A 21,317-nucleotide genomic window follows, 5' to 3' on the forward strand; every position below is an offset into this window, starting at 1 on the left:
AAAGCACTATTAGTTCCCTCCCAATCTGCTAGTACAATAATATATCACTGGCACTCTGCATACTACTGAATAAAGTAAAGTTACCGTAACAACTCTTAAAATACATACAAATAAGAGACCTGCAAATATTCTACAAGGCTAGGTATAGATTCGTATGGTATTTCGGGGAATGTAATTATAAAAAGTTACTTCTGCATGTTAGTAGCCAAATATACTGGTTACTCGAAAAGATGAGATGGTGGATCATCTAATCCCAAGATAAAACTTGAGTTACAGAAGAACTGTACTGTCAGAGAACACCTCCCTTTACACCAAAGTTTTATTTGTGGAGTCTGAACTTGTTGACTGAGGCAAGCCAGCTGACTGTGCCTCAAGCACTTTAGTGAGCAGTCACAGTCTGCTTTGCCAGCAGATTCGTGGGATGGCAGCCTCAACGAGTGAGATGAAAAGCAGCATCTGGGAGCTCCCACTTCCACCAGCACATCTGAATCCAGAGGAGGATATTTGTTAAGAGGCTGAGATGCTGAGGGGAGTCTCCTTATACTACTGTATAAGGCAGCAGAGTTAAGATGGCAAAGCTTTTCAGTGGAGATCTGCATTAAGATTGAAACTGATCTGACATTTCTGTTAGAGCTTCAATAGAGTTAAATCAGAAATGACTGAAAGGAGGCACACAGGACTGCACTGTTCTGTTGTTCCCAAGAATCCAAATGTCTATATGCACTCCTGTTTCCTAAAAACGCAAGTACAAGGTACAAGATTCCTCTAATGTGACCATAATGATGCCTACGTGGTTTTGTAAGGCTGAAATCTCTCACATGCACAACACAGCTCTGTTGCAGGAGCTGGCAGAGCAAGCAGTGCCAATAGCAGCCGTTGCCCTATGTGCAGCCTGGCCGCAGGAGGGTGATGGCTCCGACCCTTCCCATCGCCCTCGTGCAGAGGTCTGCAGGCGGCAGGAGGGCTGCGTGGTGTGCCAGCCTTGGGACGAAGGCTCTCACACCCTCACAGCCTGCTGCTATGCGCTGTCTCTTTTCAGCTGCTTTCCCCAGCTTGTCTGCTCCACACGTTTTCCTGATCAAAATTCTCTATTCTTACGTTCAGCTTGCTCTCCTCCTTCTTCTCACCTCTGGTTTCTGCATCCCAGGTCTCTTATCCCAATAAGGTGAGAGGGAGACAAAGCAGTGTTTCAAATTAAGAAATATGAACTGGAGATGGTGGGCTGCTTTTCACCAGCCCAGATCTATTTGTCACAAGTGATGAGTACCTCCAAAAGCAGGTACGTGTTACGAAATGACACAAGTCAGAACCCACTCTGAGCAGTACCGATAACCCACGCTAACTCTTACCAGGCAACACCCTGTGATTCTGAGGATTTCTTTGCTGTTCAGAGTTAAAAGTACAGCCAGGTCTGTCATGATGCTGCTTGTCCTGGTCAGATGATAAACCTTCATATAGTTATTCCTGGTTTTGGTCTTTCTCTTGTGAGTCACGCTTATTCACTCTCTGAGCTCCGCTTAGGCCTGTCTTTTCCCTATCATACATAAGCCAATCCTTTGCCAACTATGATGGCTTCTTTAGTGAATGGGTCTATTTTATACATATAATTATAGATTGTATTTTGATCAGCATTTCTCTTATTGATTTGGAAATAGATTTATCTCCTTCTCAGAAAGCTGCTTAGAATGGGTTTTGCAAAGAGCATGTGCATTGCTTCAATGAACAGCTCACAACTTTCCTGCCCACTTCTCCTTTCCTTACCACTGCATCAAGTTCTTCAGTGAAACTATCCTAGCTGCAAACAGCTACAGAAGGTCAGTAGCTTTACTGTTAAGACTGCTGTAAGCTTTTTGGGAAGGGCCTGAAGTGTGGAACAGAGTTGGTAACAGCTTTGTGGAAATTCTCATGATGTTTCTGTTGACAAAGGCAAGGCCAAAATAGTGTCCTCATAGACACTGGCTGCTACTGTAGGATTTTAGAAGATTTAGGTCATGCATTAGGCCAACAAGATGAGAATCTACCTGCATGCTCCCTAGCTTTCCATCCTCATCAGTTCCCCACTCCCAGCTGACACTACAGCTATTGACATCCCAGTCATTCGGGCATTTATTTCCAGGCTGCCAACAGAGGACTGTTCAGCATTTTCAGATCTTGTTGTGAGTGTTGCTCATACAGAGGAACTTTAAGCATGTTGACTTGCTCAGATTCAATCAGAGACAGGTAAAAAATTGAGTAAATTATTCTTTCTAGATCTGTTTGATTAAATTATACTGGGTTGACCAAATGATGTCAAGCAAACTTTTCTGATAATTGACCAGGTTTACTAAGATGCAAGTCAAGACTGTAATAGCAGGAATGAAATTAGAGAAGAGGATTAAAAGGCCAATGGGGAAAAAAAAAAGATACAGTGATTCAGAGAGAACACTGATAGAGAAACTAAATATATACAGAAATCAGTGTCACCACAGATGAGAACTGAGGACTTCAGTAAGGTGATGCATATAAACATGGCATGAATTAGAGCATCTTGGTATTTAATAATTTCCTGGCTTTGATATGCTAAAAATAATTGAAACTGCTCATCTAACAAGATTTATAAATCCTTATTATTGCAAAATTCTACCATCATCAGGATGATGTTTGCTCCTTAGGATATAGCATTTGGCAAATTAGGATGCCAAATGTTTTGGGGTTTTTTTTGGTAATAGCAGTGAAGCTACTTTCTGAACAATAATTCAGTGCAGAAATGTGCCATATTTGTGTAGAAGCTTGTAGATAACAAAGCTGAGAGAACTGACAGATCTCTCTGTCAGGAGTTGTATTTATCAGTACCTGTACTGATTTTTACCAGGTAGTATTTATCAGTACCTGCTACAAGGTTTTTTGCAGTACAGTATATTGTGTTCAACGTAATTGGGCGTATGTTGGAAAAGAAATTGTAAGAATAGCTCACAATGCCTGTTTTACTACCCTCCTTTATTCAGGATGATATGAAGGACTCTGGGGCAGGAAAAGGTCAAAGAGGACAAGAAAATGAAAGGAGTCTGATCTGCCTAAAAAGTCACCCTCTCTCAGAGGGGGAAGGCAGTTGTTTAGATCAGCCACATTGAAACTATGGCACATACACACAGAGGTTTGTCTGAAGAAAACCCATGTATCTCTGGGGTGATAATGAATTATCAGGGAAGACAAAAAAAATAGAGAATTTTGATCAGGAAAACATGCAGGCTAGGGAAAGCGTCTGAAAAGAAACAGCCCATGGCAGCAGGCTGTGAGGGTGTGAGAGCCTTCCTCCCGAGGCTGGCACACAACGCAGCCCTTCTGCCGCCTGAAGACCTCTGCTGTGAAGACAAAAAAATTCACTTAGGACTTGTTATCTGAAAATATGCCTTTCTAACACACTTGTTTCTGTCTCTCAATAAGCAGTACCGTGGTTTAAGGAGGATCTTTAGCCATGATACACCTTACCAGTAACAGGTTCACAAACAAAAAATTGCCAGGACCAGAATTCAGTTGGCTGACCAGAGTAAGCCAGGTAGAGGCACAAATCATTGCAGGTCTGGGGCTCTGCCCCAGCCGGGAGCTGGGAAGATTGTTGAATACTATGTAGGAAGAAGGCCTGACATTAAAGAAACAGAGGACTCAGAAGGGAGCTCAGAAGAAGAGCTCGGGGAGCTCAGAAGAAGAGGTATAGCCAGATCTTCACCCATGAAGTGCAGATCTCGTAATGTAACATACTCAGCTTATGTTTCTGTTGATAGCACAGGTTAAACTTTTCAGAAATGGCTAATGATTTGAGGTGTTTCTGTTATTAGATACCCAAATGCAGTCCAGTGAAGGGATATGATTTTTAGAAAGTGCTCAGAACCTACCCACTGAAGGGAAAGCCTTATGCACTATCTTGGCACTGGACACCCAGAAATTTGAATATATCGGTCATGCCTGAAAAGCTTTGCTACTATGGCTGGGTGGTAATGTTAGAATAATGTGGTATTAGGTATTCCCATGAGTCTTCCCTGGGAACCCCTCAGGGAAAGGCTTTCCAAGTCAGATGGTTCGCTCTTCTTTATCCAGTCTTGATCAAGCTTAAAAATAAAAACCTTGGCTGATTTATACAAAAGTTATTTTCACTTAATTTCAAGATTTTTTTGAGCTAGTATAAATGCATCTCCCTAGCCATCTGTATGAGACAGCAAGTAGCAGTCTTGCACCCTTTCTGTACTTATCTCTGACTCTCTTGATTCCTCTCTTTAAATCCACCTTTGTTGGCTTGACAGCTCTCCTCAGCAATATCTGTGCCATTCTCTGTTATTGACTCCAGACTAACATTTTGTCTGAAATTTTGTTACTCTTTCATGTTTCTTTATTCCCTACCCTCTGAAAAATATATTTCTGACTCAGTACTGAGTCCTGTTTTCACTAAACCCTTACTGAAGTAAATAGAGTCAAAGTAAAATAATAATAGAAATGTGTATGAAAGATACTATAGAAAATACGGTGAAATGGTTTCCCTCTTCAGTAGTCCATTCAACACTTTTACAGTGACTAAGAACAAGTACCTGACTGAAATTTATCTTTGATGTTAGTTCAGTGTGAAAAGTCGTATTATTTAATCAGGCACAAATGCAGTTCTATTCTGACAGTGGACTTGATAAAAATGGCATCCCAGGTTTCCATTTTTGTTGTGGCTCCAGTTCATGTGTGCTGTTTAGAAGAGAAATATCTTTTCACTGACTACCACCTGCCTTGCTAAATCCAGCTTGAATCTGCAAGTCAAGCTGTCCTATTTCCTCATTTATCTGAACCAGTTAACAGTTTAAAGTTGTGCAAGCCACCTTTGCAATCTCTTTATTGTCTTCCCCTGGGTGGTATCGCTATTACTATCAAACGCATAGTCAGCCCCAACATGTTCATCAGATTCAGCTTCCATTTGTATCTGTGACTGACTGACTTTGCCAATTTACCCACCAACAGCAATCTGGTGTTACTCTGCACAGCCTTACATTGTGCTACAGAGACAGATTCATAGCTGTATTTTTTGCACCGGTGATTTGTAAGACAGAGGAGAAGCCAGCTCCATCGCTCAGTGCTTGCCAACCCTGCTGCTCCAGCACGGGTGAAATTCTGGCTAGGTGAGGTTGCAGACACGGTTCTGAATTAGCATGGGGAACAACTGCTGGGTAGTCAGCAAGCCTGGTATAATGACTTAGAAGAGTACAATCCTACTTGGTTCAAAAAGGAATGAATTTGCACATAAACATGCTAGTGAAATGTGCCAGCAAGTATCAGAAGAGAGCTCTTTTGGAGGTGGAAGTAAAAATATTAGACATCTGAAAAAGAGTTGAAAAAACTACACAGCAGGTTCCTCTCTGCAGACACATAGATCCAAATAACAAGTTGAGAGTGTCTGCTTATTATTCGAGTGACAGGTTAAATATTTATGATGTAACAGTGACATTTCCACTCATGTCAGTTGGACAGTTTCATTCCAGTTTCTGCATATATTAGATTAATACACATTGCAGTCATTCCATGTTTTTTCTCCTCTGTCATAAGTCTAATGCATTTTTATCTCTCTAAAAATGACATTTCAGTTAGCAGAAGACTTCTCCCTGAATTGCTCATCACTTCCTGACATAGTTTAGACAAAATTGCCATAAGAGTTTCAAGGACCCATGGTTTAACTGTTTCAACTGCAAAACAAGTGTAGAAAACATTGTTGCTCAAGAAACAATTCTAAGAAGATATTTGAAAAACTGTGAAAATCACCTCTTTGTGCAAGTTAGCACGTTAATAAAACCAAAACATCAGCTGCTTCAAAGGTCAGTACTGTTAACTCTATGACTGAGAATTTAATTTTTGAAATATTCCCATTTATCTTGTAGTAGTTGCTCTGGGGGCACACAGATAGCAGTAGAGGGAATTCTCTACCCAGCATGTTCCATTGAAAATACACTCAAGCAAAAATAATGGGCTACATCATACGCTCCCCTCCTAAATATGGCAAACATCCTTCACTTTCTGTGACTACAATGAAAATTGGGAATGTGCTGCGTCCCCCACTAGCTAGCTGGTGCTCTTCCTCTGAGTTAACAGAAACATACACTCTAAAATGTACTTTAATTTACATAAAATGTAAAATCAGATACTGTCCTAGGCAGCCTGCTCCCGCTGACCTGCTTGAACAGGGCAGATAGACTAGACGGTCTCAGAGGTCCCTTCCAACCCCAGCTACTCTGTGAGTCCGTGAAACAAATTACCGGTTATTACCTGGGAAACGATCACAGAGTATTTGGTGTTGCCTTAATGAAGACTCTAGCCCTGGTGGTACGGCTTGCCGGGAGGAGAGCACGAGGGAGTACACCTCCTTGATGAGCTCACTCTTGAATCAATTTGTTACTTTCTGTCCTGAGGCAGCTTTAAAGCCCAGCCTGCTGTTTACTTTATGGCTGCCCTATAGTATATGCATGTGCAATGGCCTGTGCATTGTTGACTGATGGTAGTCTCAGGGCTCCACTTCCCGCAGGCTGATGCAGGCTGCAATAAGTGCTGTGGGGAAGTTAATGTGAGTTCAGAATCTGGGTAAGAAAATACAGTTTCTTTTTATTATATAGCCTTGCTTGCTAAATAAGGTGTTATACTTTGAAAGTACTTACTGACTTTGAAGAAAAAAAAAAGGACATCAAGGAGAAGTTTCCAGCTGTTCTGATTATTCAGGTATTATACCCATTTCAGAAGCTGAGAACACTTAACCTTGCAATATCAGTATGCTCTAACATCAAGTCCAGGTCACCTGTTATGCAACTGAAGCTAACTATTTCCTGCCTATTCTACTGCAAACACTGGAAACTATTATTCTCTTCCAACAACCTCTTATGTATCTTAGAGTCCGTCATATCCTTCTTCAGTCCTTTGTTCTTCAGGCTACCTGATCTCGTTCACACTTTCTCTGTAAGTCATCCTTTCCAACCTCGGATTGATCACATTGGTCTATAAGAGACTGTTCTCAGTCAAACTACATCTTTCTTGAAGTGTCATGTCCAAAACCAGGCACTTTTCCAAGTGAAACTTGCCTAGTAGTGAACACAAGTAAGTACTTCACCTGTTTTGCAGGCCACACTTTTCTTTCTGCAACACCAGATCATATTTGCCCTCTTCTGAATAACTTTATCTCATGGATGTAACTCCTGCTTGTGATCTACCGTAATCCACAGATCCTCTTTTACACAACTGTTTCATATCAGAAGTTTCCCAATCTAAATTTCTGTGGGTCCTTATTTCTGCCAAAGTATAATACTTTGCATTTGTCCCTGCCGAACAGTATCTTCTATTTGTCTTACCACGTTTGACCAGGTCTTGGTTTTGCCATTGACTAGTATGCAGTCTCAGGCCTGTGGAGGCTATAGCCAGAAAACAAACAAGAATTCCACAGGAAATTTGTGACTGTTTAGGTTATGATACTACTCTGTGAGGAATCAATACTTAAAATGAACTGAGCTATTTAATTCAAGCTGGAACGGCACTGAAAGCTTTAAAACAGTACATGCCTTTTGAAAAAAAACCACCTTCTAATCATGGCTTTACAGGGACCATGTTATCCTGGAGGTTATTGACAGTATCTCTAGCTGTGTGAAAGAGTTCTGAATTGTAGCCAAGCCACTAAAAATCTGAAGGTCTCTGGATAGGGAGAAGCAAACCCATTCTCTATCAAGTGTTCTTTAAATCATCTACTTTGGGGAAGGTTTCTCACTTCACTGGCATTTCCCACTTCAAAATTATTAGTATATGTATTTGTTATTCTGTTTCTACTACTGTTTCCTTTACCAAATCCACCTTGCTGGCTTGCCTCTTCTCCCTACTTTGCCTTACAGATGGATCAAGGGACTACAGTTACTTTTCCTTGTACAGAACCTAACGTAATAGGGCTCATCTGCTTGGCATTTGGGCACTACAGGACAAATATGTTAAAGGTAAAGGGCTGAGACCCTCCTCAGACTCATAAACACTTTAAATGAAAGACTACTCAAAAATGTGGCTGCTGTAAATATCTTTACATCTCTAACACAAGCAAATGAACAGATTTGTCAGTAAAAGTATTGCAAAATAGCAGGAGAAATTGGAAAGCGATGAACAAGCTATTTGTAAGAGGAAAATAAATTATGGCTCATAAAAATGCCAAGTGATACAAACACACCAAAAGCAAGGAGGAATCCGATGAAATACTTTCAGGCCACAGGGAAGTCTAATAAGGGGGAAGGAAGCCTGAATCAGGATTGTTCCTCAGCATCACCTGAGCATTTATTTGACATGACAAGTTATCGATTCAAAATAAAACAGTTCATTTTAATGAATGTCTATAAATCATCATACAAGCAGATCTCCCACTTTCAGATATCCAAGAAACCAAGAGATGAACTCAATTGTTTCTTAGAGATTGTCTCCCTTGCTGTCATTCAGTCTTTTTCATCCCAGGGCTCTAAGAAAGACCTGACTGATACTGCTATCTTGCCTGGCAGTAATATTGAGGTACAGCAAAGAAATCTCTGGGGCATTTTAAACTTCCTCAAAAATCTTTGGTGCCTTTATAAAAGCAGAATTGCTGATTCTGAGGATACTATCCTGTTGGTAGAAATACAGCCTGCCAAATCAGAGGACAGAGCTTCAGGAACAATCATCCATTAGGACCAGTGGGACCCAAAAAAGAGAAAAGAAAATTAGTAAAAAGCTCATTTATTTTATCATAGAATCAGAAACATAGAAACATATAATAGTTTGGCTTGGAAGAGACCTCAAAGATCATCTAGTTCCAATGCCCCTGCCACGGGCAGGGACACCTTGCACTACACGAGGTTGCTCAAAGCCCCATCCAGCCTGGCCTTTAACACTTGCAGGGACGAGGCACCCACAACTTCTCTAGACAACCTGTTCCAGTGCCTCACCACTCTCACAGTAAGGAACTTCTTCCTTACATCTAATCTAAATCTACCCTCTTTCAGTTTAAAGCCATTACTCCTTGTCCTATCACGACACACCCTTGTAAAAAGTCCCTCTCCAGCTTTCTTGTAGGCCCCTTTAGGTGCCAGAAGGCCACTATAAGGTCTCCCCAGACCCTTCTCTTCTCCAGGCTGAACAATCCCAACTCTCTCAGCCTATCCTCATAGGAGAGGTGCTCCAGCCCTCTGATCATCTTCGTGCCCCCCCCTGCTTCGAGGGGGAGAATTCCCTCCCTTGACCTGCTGGTCACGCTTCTTTTGATGCAGCCCAGGATACGGTTGGCTTTCTGGGCTGCAAGCGCACATTGCCAGGTCATGTTGAGCTTCTCATCAACCAACACCCCCAAGTCCCTCTCCTCAGGGCTGCTCTCAATCCACTCATCGCCCAGCCTGTATTTGTGCTTGGGATTGCCCCGACCCATGTGCAGGACCTTGCACTTGGCCTTGTTGAACTTCATGAGGTTCGCACGGGCCCACCTCTCAATCCTGTCAAGGTCCCTCTGGACGGCATCCCTTCCCTCCAGCATGTCGACCGCACCACACAGCTCGGTGCTGTCGGCAAACTTGCTGAGCGTGCACTGAAGCCCACCATCCATGTCGCCGACAAAGACGATAAACACTGCCTGTCCCAATACCGACCCCTGAGGAATGCTGCTCGTTACTGGTCTCAGACATCGAGCTGTTGACCACAACTCTTTGAGTGCGACCATCCAGCCAATTCCTTATCCACCAAGTGGTCCATCCATCAAATCCATATCTCTCCAATTTAGAGACAAGGATTTTAGGTAGAGACAAGATTCTAAAATATAGTTGCCTAGACTTGAGAAAACAGGAAGATGCTTCCAGCCTTTTGTTTCAGTGATAATATCGTGTCCTTGAGCAGACACGAGGAGTTCTGATATTTTTTAGCTAGCTGATTATGACTACACAGAGGATTAGCTCTTAATTTTCTTGGTTTCTTGAACACTAACAGGTGAAATACTGACCCTAAAGTCAATGGAAAATTTATTCTGACTTTCACAAAACATCTATTTACACCATGCATTTCAACCACGCAGCTTTGCCAGCTGTTGGAGGGACTCCCTAGCCACATTTCCTATACCCTCTCCTTGTCCCCATGCCCATTTATTCTGCCGAAGCTTTGAGAAGGCTTTATTTTAAATTATTAGTTCCCACAATGAATAACAGAAAAACTAGGACACTAGTGCAATTTCTTCTGTCCACAATAAATTAAAATTGGATGGGATGCTAATGATAGAATATATTCTAATAAGGATTAGTTTAATTTATCAGGTGTGGCAGGACAAAACAGTTTAAAATGTACTCAAGGATTTGCTCTCTATTGGCCACTAGGTCCCCAGTACAGTAAGTCTAAATAAAAATGTATTTAAAGTAACTAATTTGCATACAAACAAGGTCATCTGTCAAGCTTATCCTCGTGAACTACAGAAGAGCAGCAGGCCTCACCCCTCAAGAGAGATTTAAACTCTGTTATCTTAACTGCAAAAGTATTTCCAATGAGAAACATTAGCTGTATATCTCAGAAATGCACGTGCATGCATGTATTTTATACTCAGTGGCTTGCATAAATGTGTCTGCACCAACACTTTTAAACAGCAAGGCAAAGAAAATAAAACTTTTGGGATACCCCTTCCAAATCCCTACTGGTCCACTTCTGTGGCAGTTCTTCCCTTCTGAAGGTTATTGATTGCTATAAAGAAGAAAATACAAAGGAAGATAGTGAGGAACACTAATTGGGCTGCTACTTCACAGCAATCCTCTTTGTTGTGAAATTACGTCTGAGGAATAAAACTTATGATTGAGTATTATTTATTGTATAGCATACAGTTGGACACTTTTCTAACTGGGACAATCTGGGAAAAGAGGATAGAAGGGACTACTGCTTCAGCCAATGCATTTAAACTGTGTCAAAATAAAGTTAATTACTCACTGATTCTGAAGGAAAGTTAGAAAATAGAACTTTATTCAGGTTCAGACTGTGTGGAGATCAAATGTTAATAAAGATACCTAGGGAACCTATCCTCTGTAGAAATTAAATAGGCAAATGCTTGACAATACCTAACAAAAAAAAAAAAAGAGGCCTATGCTGCAATACTTGAAGAAAACTTTCACAAAAATACACTCCACCACCACAAGCCCACCAGACAGAGACTGTGCCCTCCGGTGGGCTCTGCTGCTTCCCAGCCATCTTTGCTCTGGGGATTTTTTTCTTAGTGAAGCACAGATAGGATTTATTACTAATAGCTATGATAAGTACACTTTACAACAGCCCCAACCATATTATATGTCTCTGCAAGTCTAATTTATAGTGATACAAGTCCCATATAGGAGAAGTCAGAGATAAGTTCTGTACACTGGAGTACCATGCTGTCGCAGGATTTGGCCTTTATGGTAGACAAAAAATAACTTAAACTGTGAATGCTGACAGGCAGCTGATATTTGTCTGTATGTGAGTGTGTATGGGTGAATGTCTAAAACCGAACTTTTGCACTCTCAGACACAAGCCTGCTACTTGCTAGCTACAACCAGTAAGGGCTGGTTGTAAATTTTGGTAACACCTGGACAAAACAAAGGTGACACATCCTGAATCCTCCAATTAATATAGCCCGTGAAAGTACCAGGAGCAAGCAGGGCTAGACTCAGTCTGGGGATGAAAGGTAACAAATAGTCACATATATCCTTTCCAAGGCTGCAAAATCATGAAAATTACTGATAATCTTTCACAGAAGGCCTTTGGAAATCAGAAAGTCTACGGCTGACTAAAAAGGGAAGGGAAGAGACAGAGATCTTGGCACACCAGTCTGAATAGTTAATCCAGAAGGTTAGGCAAACACGCTGATAAACTGACCTCAACTAACAAGTCACGAAGCACTGCCTTCTTAATATGATCTCATGATGCTTAAAGGAACTAACTCACTAGAAATGAAATCTTGTTACCATCTCTGAATCATTTTGCCTTTTGTTACTTTTGGACACTTTCTTAAAGATTGATATGATCCATTCTTCCAGATTAGAAATTTCTTTGATAATTTACTACTTGTTTAAAAACCAGAAGCATATTTTTTACTGTCATGGGGCTTCAGGCTGCCACATTTTGCCAAGTTCAGTTGTACTGCATGGGAATGCAAGCAGACATTGCCGCCGTGGCAGATACTGAGATGGTATTCCTCCTCATTTTCATCTAGCTCAGGTAATTTCACCATTGTTGCCTTAAAGCACAAAGACAGTCAAAGGATAAGGAAAACCAAAGGCACCTTCCCAATTGTTATTTGACTGACAGAAGTGCAGGAGTTTGGGCATTTTTTGCTAATTATTCTTCACCGGTGGCGCTCTCACAGTTGAAATATAAAATACACCACTCACAAAGGTACAAGATCAAAAGGACAACCGTCAATATGCAACAAGATGTCTAACTGGTCTTTTAATCTACATAGACAATATAATCCACTAAGCAGTATAAAAGTCTGGCATCACCCCTCTGCAAAAATCTCTTCTGCCAATAGGTCTATTTAGTTTAAATTGATACACAAATAATCGATTTTACAGATCACAGCTTGGGTCATCTCATCATGACAATGACTCCTTTGGAAAGAACAAGTTTTGCTAAAGATTTATTTTATAAATTTATGAAAGAATCCCTGACATTTGTGTGGGTTAACAGATAAAATAGATTACAGAATAAGAGTGTTTAAAAAACCTGGCCTGAGAATGCTCTAGGGCAGGGCAATGACAGCATAATATACTTACTGTCACTGAAAACATCTGACTAGGATGTTAATTACTTGAAACATTGTGTACTTAATTAGTCCCCTGGGTCTTCAGGCACTGGCTTTTGTCCTTAAGTCTGCAAGCTAGTGCATGAACAAAGTGAACTGAACAGTTCATTACAGCTCTAATTAACAGATTCTATACATAAACCAAGATTATGGCCCTGACAGATGACAAATAAGTACAGACCCATCTTGTCATCTCCCAGGCTGCTTTCTTCTCCTTGGAGTTTTCCAACCAGCAGATTCTCACTTCTGCATATTTTCAGCCTCCACAACAGCTGTGCCAAGTTTCCTTGACATCTCAACAATGTCAAGCCAAATAATTTCCCAAAGTATTTCTGATGTGTATCTACTTTTTAAGATATCTGATGTAGAGATTATTGTGGTCTGCTATGTAAACATAGGGCAAAAGAGCTGATGGGCAGGTAAGGAAACGTGTCAAACTACATTACTCAGCTGTCCTCTTGCTGTGGACTTACTGTGCACCTAAAGATTTTGGTTTTGTTCTGCCAGTGACCCGTATAGGCTTTATTCATTAAAATGGGTAAAAGTAGGTCAAAATATGTATCCAGCTTTATATGCAGACAGGTCAATAAAAACGCTGAAGATGATGATGATGATGATTATTAACCTTTAACCTATTTTCAAAGTCCTAACTATGGCACTACATTTGACTTCTTCCTGCTCATGTTTTACAAGCCGCAGGAGAATATAGCTTTTCTATTTGTTGATAAAATCAAAAGGTTTGTGTAGCTCCCTGGACTCCCTATACAAACAGTGCTATTTCTGGTAACTTTCCCACAAATGGTATAAAAAGTATCTCTGTGAAAATGACATCAAAGTACTGACTTCATAGGGCTTCTCTGATTTCTGTTAAAATCCCATCGTGTTTACCAACAAAGAGAGGAACTTCATAACAGCTGGTCCCACAGACACTCCACTTTCTCTCTGTAGAGACTTCTATATATCACGTAAGTCATACAGAAGAGCAACAGAAGTCCTGTGGGTCTATGCAGGGCTTTAGCTGACCTGCTTGAGCTCAGTGAGCTTCCATGGGTGAAAACAACTATACAACATCAACCATTTTTTTGTGGACTTATAACCCAAATGCCATTACGCATATAAATTAGGCCATATAATTTAGGAACTGCACTCCGTATGAGCTGTATTAGTCCTGAGAGAACAACGGGATTAAACAAAGCCAATGCAAAAGTCAAATGATCTGAAGAAAAAATGGGAATTGTTCTATGGAGGTAGAAGATACCAGTTTTGTAATCTCTTATCAGAACAAGTATTGTGCTTCCAGGCTGAACAATTTATTGCTGTGGTCCCACTAAGAAAATCTTGGGTTTGAATTATAGGAAGATGAAAGTACTATTCAGAGATTGCCTAATATAAAAAGCAATAGGACAAGTCCTATTACAAAAGAGGAGAATTTCAAAATGCATTGAGTAAAAGAAAAATCAATTAAGCCAATGTTCTTTCTAAGCATTTGTCTAGTCTTCTAAAAGATTAAACCTTTCTTTACTTTGAATTCATACTTGTGTCTGGACGTGATTAATAGAGTTGAAGAAAGGAGAAGAAATCCACAAATTACTGTAATCTTGCATCAAATACAGAATCCTATTGGTTTAAGTCAAAATGTTACAGAATGTCAGCTCTGTTAGTTTTTGGGGTCTTCAGGGTTTCTTAAAACTATTTGCTTTTGTCATGCCAGTTGGTGGCTGGTAGTTAGGCCCCAAATCCTTTTTCCTCAAGCTGGCTAAAAGAAAAGTTTTATAATACAGATTCATTTTCCCCTCAAAACCTCAAATTTTCATGAAGAATATTTCCAGTAGGAAACTTAAAATAATTTCTCTTGATGGGTGCTAAATATGACTATTACTAAGTCTTCCCATCTTCTCTGGGAATCCATTCAAACAGCCTTTCATTCTGCCACGGGGTAATGTATAAAGATACCTCAGATCCTGAAAAGGCTGATTACAAACCGCTTGTGACCAAGCTTCTTGCTGCTCTGGGTTTTAAACACCCCAAATGTGCTACCTCACTCTTCAGAGCATCATCAGGCAACAACAGAGTTGTATGTTATTGGCTCATTTTTCACATTTCTTGAGAGCATCCAAGTCCAGCTGTTTTGGAGGACGGCTCAACCTCTCAAGGACTGTTGCAAAGTCAGCCTGAGGAGTTGTTATGCTGAAAAACTAGCACACCCTCAGCTTTCCAGGGAGTTCCCCAAAGCCTTGAGGTGCTTCAGATTCCAGCCTGGACCTTCTGCCGTGCAGTGGCAGGGGGACACCCTCCCGGCACCAGGCTTGGCAGAAAAGGGCTCCCTTGTCCTTTGGCACCTCTGCCGGGGGCAAAGCTTAACCACCTCTTGGTTAAAATATTTTTCAATATTTTGCTGCTTTCAAAGGGCTTAATTTGGGGTTAGAGGGTTAGAAGGAAGAAAGAATGTTACCACCATCACTAAAGAATAATTCACCTGTTATAACCTGAAAAAAGGATCAGGGAATGTTTATCCTTTCTCTTTTTCTGGGGTGGAAGGACGGTGACAGGATTATTGTTGCTTGTATTATACTCTACCATACACCCCAGAGAAGAACAAAGGCAATTCTATTCATTGTTCTCCTTCTTATTTTTGCCTTTTTCCTTAAAGCAAAGTGCAAATTAAAGTATTCAAAGGTTGAAAATAATGAGGTCTTATTCTCTGCTACCTGAAGGACATAATCACCACTTCTTGGAAAGTCTTTCACTGACCAAGGTTTTGTTGCTATGGTGACTTCTGCTACCATTTGCTTTGGTGTTTACAGTATGACAGTGTGCCAAAAGATTTAAAAAAAAAAAACCCACCAAAAAAATCCACCCATTCTCTCACCTTCCTAAAGGAGGTTTCCGTTCTCTCCCCCTGCTGCCCCTGTTTTATGGGCAGCTTTTAAAGGAGGAAAATGGTGTTCTTCATTCCATAACAACCCATTTGCAGTGGAAAAAAACTACTTCAGGATGACAAAACCTGAGCATCTTCATCCCCACTCCAGCCTCAGACATTTGCTGTTGCAGACCCAGCCTTTTCCAGGGCATACGGCACAGCAGGGCCCTGCAAACCCCAAGGGGCTGGTGCAGCAAAGAAAGGGCAGGCATTGCTACTCTTGAAAAGGAAAATAAGAGAATAAAAAGATCTTCATTAGGGAGAGGGTGTTTGAATAATGCAGACAGGGGCTCTGTGGATCCAGCTGTGTTGCCAATATAGCTGTGTACCAACAGGGAGACATGGGTCTGATGGCAATTTTTAGTAGAAGTAGTGTGATGGGTCAAGACCGTCCTTTGGTTTCTCCTTGCATACAGCAAATGCTGTGAGGCCTCTCTCAGTGTAACAATTTTGGTAACAACAGTGGGGTTTTTCCCTGGAAAAAAGTAGCCATACTAATGCAATGCACAGGGTAGAAGCAGTTATATTGGCATACTATAAACATCTACTAGAAAAACCTTTTTATTTTCTGATCTACATAACTGATACTCATTGGGAGATGTAGGAAGAGCAGTAAACATGTTTTATGGCAAAAAATAATCAGAAGGACGGACATACCACCGAGCAGTCAGGACATTTTCTTAGATGTGCCTTAGCCCTGCAGAGGACCAGGCTAAAGGCTTCCCCTTTCAGGCGGGTCCCTGGAGAGCCTGCCGGGGCTGCCCCGGCTGCAGCGTCCCATGGCCACAGGGGCGTCTCAGCCGCAGCGACTGCCGGCCCTAACTCCACCGTCAGCCTTGAGCCAGGGATGGCTCTCGAATCGCCCTTGCCTGGACGTGGGCTCTGCTGAGCCTGACCCAACCCGCGGGCCCACGGCCCTGCCCGGCTTCAGCCTGTCCCCAAGGAGGTCCCTCTGCATCAGTCACTGTCCTACTGGTTCCCCCTCAAAATCACTCCTGCTGGGGCAGCGTACAATTTTGTGCCGTGCAAAGCCTATTCCTCCCCCAAACTGCTGTAGCTACTCTGACCAACTGCCCTAAAAGCAGCTCTTCCACCTAGCAAATCTTTCTGATTTTTTTTTTTTCCAGGTTACTTTTCAAAAGTCAGTAGCCACTTTGGAGACAGGGTGAGAAAAAAAAGCTAGTACAAAATCCAGATCATCACGGGCAAGATTCAGACTGCCTCCAGACATTTTGCTGAAGTGATCAGCGTGGCTGCTGCGTCACCTCTGGCTTACGGACTGCTCGTGGATGGGGCTCGTGGCCTTTTGTACAGACACATGAGACTGCCAGGTCACAGAAACTGCTATCACAAGCCTGCCTCGATTCTTGGGCGTAACACCCAGCACAGCTCGTAGAGGCTGGTGATTTTTCTTCTTCTTTAAAGACACTGATCGCGTTACTGAGAAGCTATTTCTGTGCTTAAGGGAATTTTTAGGATGATCCTCTACCAAGCCAGCAAGTACATCTAAAAGCAGGGGACTTTCTAAGCTACTCCTGCTGCAGACAGGAAAATCATCCATGCAGTGCCTGTTCGCACAGATTTTACTAGAGAAGGTCCAAACTGATCCTTATACTTTTAAGGAGAAAAAAAAAAACCATTTCTGTTCTAGAAAATCTGACGGAATGTTATTAGATGTTTTCATAGATTCAAAAATGACTGATGAAGTAATAGGAAACAAAGGATTAGAGAACAGATTATTCTCAGAGGGGGGAGAGGTTAATGGAGAGTTCAGACATCAGGGCACCTAGTATTAGAGTATTAATAACTTGATGGAGAAAATGGGGAGCATGTTGGCAGACAGCAGGGAAAAGTAAGGTTGTTTCACTTGAGAGGCCACAGAGGAGAGGAAAGAAATATTTTGCAGTGATTATACTGAAGCATTTAATATTGTTGAGGAATTTAATGGAAATTGATGAATGCCATCCTTTGATCTACCAAATCACATGGAGTTTTGAGGTTTTGTCCTTTTGGAAATTACTTCTGTTTTATTACATTACTGAAGCACTCTATAGACATGGCCATGTAACATAATTCAGGTTTAATAACGTAATATATTACTATCTCCTGCTGCTTCCCACTGTCCACTGACCTGGCAGCCAGGATTGCCCAGGTCATCTTCATGGACTACTTCTGCTCCTATGGTGAATTTGTCAGAAACAGACGTCTGGACAGTTCTGGTAGCTACGCTGTCTGTGCAGGGGCCATAATTTCTGCCAGATGGATGGTGACAAGCAGCTGAGGTGAAGTAACATTTTTTTGCCAGAACAGTTATATGTGAAATGGGATACCTGATCACACCCTAGCCAGCAAATGCTACTCAACCGTTCCATGGCAGGGAAGAGACTCTGTTTAGAATCCACATATAGTGCTGGACTGACAAAAGCAGGGACGCCATCTGATCACACGTCTGTTGTTCCCACCTTCACTGCTGCAGTGTCACCGCTCAGCTATTCTGAATCGCTAGTGTTTTAAACCTATCCATTTATTGGATGAAACAAATATGGGGTGCAAAACAGGAGAGGAAAGGTCCCTTTTTTTGTCAGACATTAGTATATGCTAAAGACCTACATACTAATACAGGTCCCAATTATTTATCTGAAAGGGTGGAGGCACAAGTGGGGTATTGAGTGTTGCTTGCAACCCCTAATTTACCTGGATTTTCATAGCAGATGAGGCAGATCTGATACAGAGCAAAAGCAAATTATAAACAAACAAATAATCACAAAGCAACATGTTCCAGAAGCTGCGGTCCCCATCCAGCCTTACGAAGAAATCAAAGCTCTGAGTTGGTACTCTACAATACTTACACATCTTTCCTAAAACACTGGCTTTAGTCCATTCCAAAACAGTCTTACATTTTGGCAAGAAGTCACTGAAATGGAGTTTGGACTACTGTATATTTATTTTTTATGATGAATTTTCATTTAAAGCTTCTAACCCCCCTCTATTGATACAAGGTTTGTCAGGGGAATACTCCTAAAGTTGAAATTTATGAGTTCATGGTTTGGTATTAGAGCTCTAGAGAGTAATACAAGGTATTTTGTGGGTAATTTGTTAGAAGTGATTATGCAACTGAGCTCAGATGTTGAAACGAAGATTAAATGCTTATAGGATTTCAACTAAGATCTTGGCTCCTAGAGTTAATATTCTACAAGACTATGCAGACACTAAGGAGGGCAAGAATCTGTCTTCTGAAGAAAGCACTCTATTTAAAATACTTGCTTTCAAAAGAGGCTATATTCTCTTTGCCATGGTGACTTTCAAATTATGATCCATAGATCAATCTGAGAATCCACAGCGGTTTTTAAGGGAGCTGCAAAGGGTAACTATAAAAGCAGCTTATTCCTAGCAGTAAACTTGCCCTACTGAGACTGCTATTGCATTTTTTAGGATTTCACAGATCAAGAAAGACTGAAAATCACTGGTTCAGCAAAAGAAGATTAAATAAACAGAACAAATAGAAAACCAGAAAAAAATCAAGTTCCACACATTACCTCTTCTCCAAAAAAAAAGTATTCACATGAGGTATTCAATTTGCCCTACATTCTGCCAAAAGCATTTTTTAGGAGCAGGTTTAGTAAATAAAATAACTACTACAATAATTATTTGACCGTCATTTCTCTTCACGCAAATGCCATTGGAGAAGTGTTATTAATGTTGAGGCAACAATGCCCTCCTTAAAAATCACGAGACAGTTTTCAGAGAAGTTGCTTCTGTATGTTTGCAGTTCCAGCTGCCTCAGCTCTACTTGTTCCTCCTCCTTGTTTTTGCCAAAAAGATTTTAGTGACAGTTCAAAAAAAAGAAACGTGTGAGAGAAGTCTGAGGAAAAAAGAAATTCACAATTTCAAGTGAAAATCATTAAACTACACACTATGGTAACAGTAATTTTAAGACTTATTAAAGTGTGGGGCAAAAAAAAAAAATTTATGCTTCCAATTAATACTAACCTATTCCCTTTACATTTTCAAATCAAAGGCTGCTCACATTCAGCCCATGGTATAGGTATTACTAGGACAAAACTACATGAGCTTTTTGAGAAATGAGCTAGATCACTAGAAAAACAGCCAAATTGGCTTAAGAAGGTTAGAAACAGAAAGATGGAATAGAAGGTACCTGGTCCATGCAGTGGCACAGTGTCTCAGCACACTCCCTCCCGGTTTCATTTAATAACAACATTAAAACGTGTAGTATTAAAATTGGTTATGCTTTCTGAGGCATTCAGTGCCTTTTTGAAAATTTCTTTGTATCATGCCCCATTTCAGATCACTCCAACACTTCCTTATTGGTTCCTTCTTTCCCCTTCTTTATTCCTTCCCTTGCTTTCCAGCATATTCCTGAACAAGTGTGCTGCCTGTGGCTGCACGATACTATTTGGCAACAGCAGACCCAGCTTAAGAAGTTACCACCTCTTAAGCATCCCCCACTGTCTTGCAGACGTCGTCTCAGCTGGTGCCACATCAGTCTAATAGTTCACGTGGTCGTGCTCTTAACCAGATCTATGAAAAGATCCAGCTTAAATCCCTCTTCCCTCTCTGCCATATATAGCAAGCATGCTCCTTTTCAGAAATCCACTTGAAAGGGAGGCAAAGCAAACAGTGGTGGCAATGGCGGTAGTAGACTTTGACAGAAGGTGCAGGGACGAGTGGCTTGCAAGGTGAGGGGATCTGTCCAGCAATGGGATAAAAATATGGAAACACAGCTCAAAACCTACTCTTTGATGGCAAACCGGTCTAAAATGCTGACTGTTAATCTCAATTCCTGCTTGACAGGCTGAGCCTAGGAAAGAGAGACAGGCAAGACAGAGGGACCAACAAGAAGATTTTGTCAGCTGGGTTGGGGCAGTGGACTGGGAAGTACAAGAGAAAATCAATCAACCAGGTACTGCAAAGCGGTGTGACTGTGGAGCTGGGAGTCGCACAGGGAGGGAGGATAGCGAACGCACAGTTGGTGGCACAAATCAGAGTAATCGACAACAATGCTGCGTTTGTGTCATTTCTGTCACCAGTATTACCAAACTTTCAATTTACCAGAAAAATATTTGTTTGTTTATTTGTTTGTTTTAAAGGAGGCATTTAGACATCTCCTGCTTCATCAAAATCTGTACATCTTTTTTCTACTGGGGTGCTTAGTCCCTTTTCACAGTATTTCAGGCCCAGAGTTACATCCCTCTTCCAATGCGATAAACTAAAAACCTCTGCATCTCTTGAGAAGTCTTTGTCAACTGCCCACATAATGCTAATCATCAATCTCCTTGTTATTCCTCACCTCATAACCTACTGGCTTCACCCACATGACAAAAATAAACATTTTAAACAGTTGTGGCAACTGAGAGGGAAACTCATTGCAAATGTTGTGTAAAGTAACTAAGGGGAAGAAAAAATACAAACCAAGAGCTATCTTTTCACTCTACTGCATTAAATGACAGAAAGAAATAGAGAAATATTAAAAAAAAAACCCAAAGAAACATTTCAAAATGTTAATTTTTAGGTTTTCAGAGATGAAAATAGAACATCCTTTCAATCAAATGCAGATGCCCCCTCTGTTCTGGAATATCCTTTAGAAAA

This window comes from Harpia harpyja, chromosome 6 (genome assembly GCF_026419915.1).
Source record: "Harpia harpyja isolate bHarHar1 chromosome 6, bHarHar1 primary haplotype, whole genome shotgun sequence".
Classification (NCBI taxonomy): Eukaryota; Metazoa; Chordata; class Aves; order Accipitriformes; family Accipitridae; genus Harpia; species Harpia harpyja.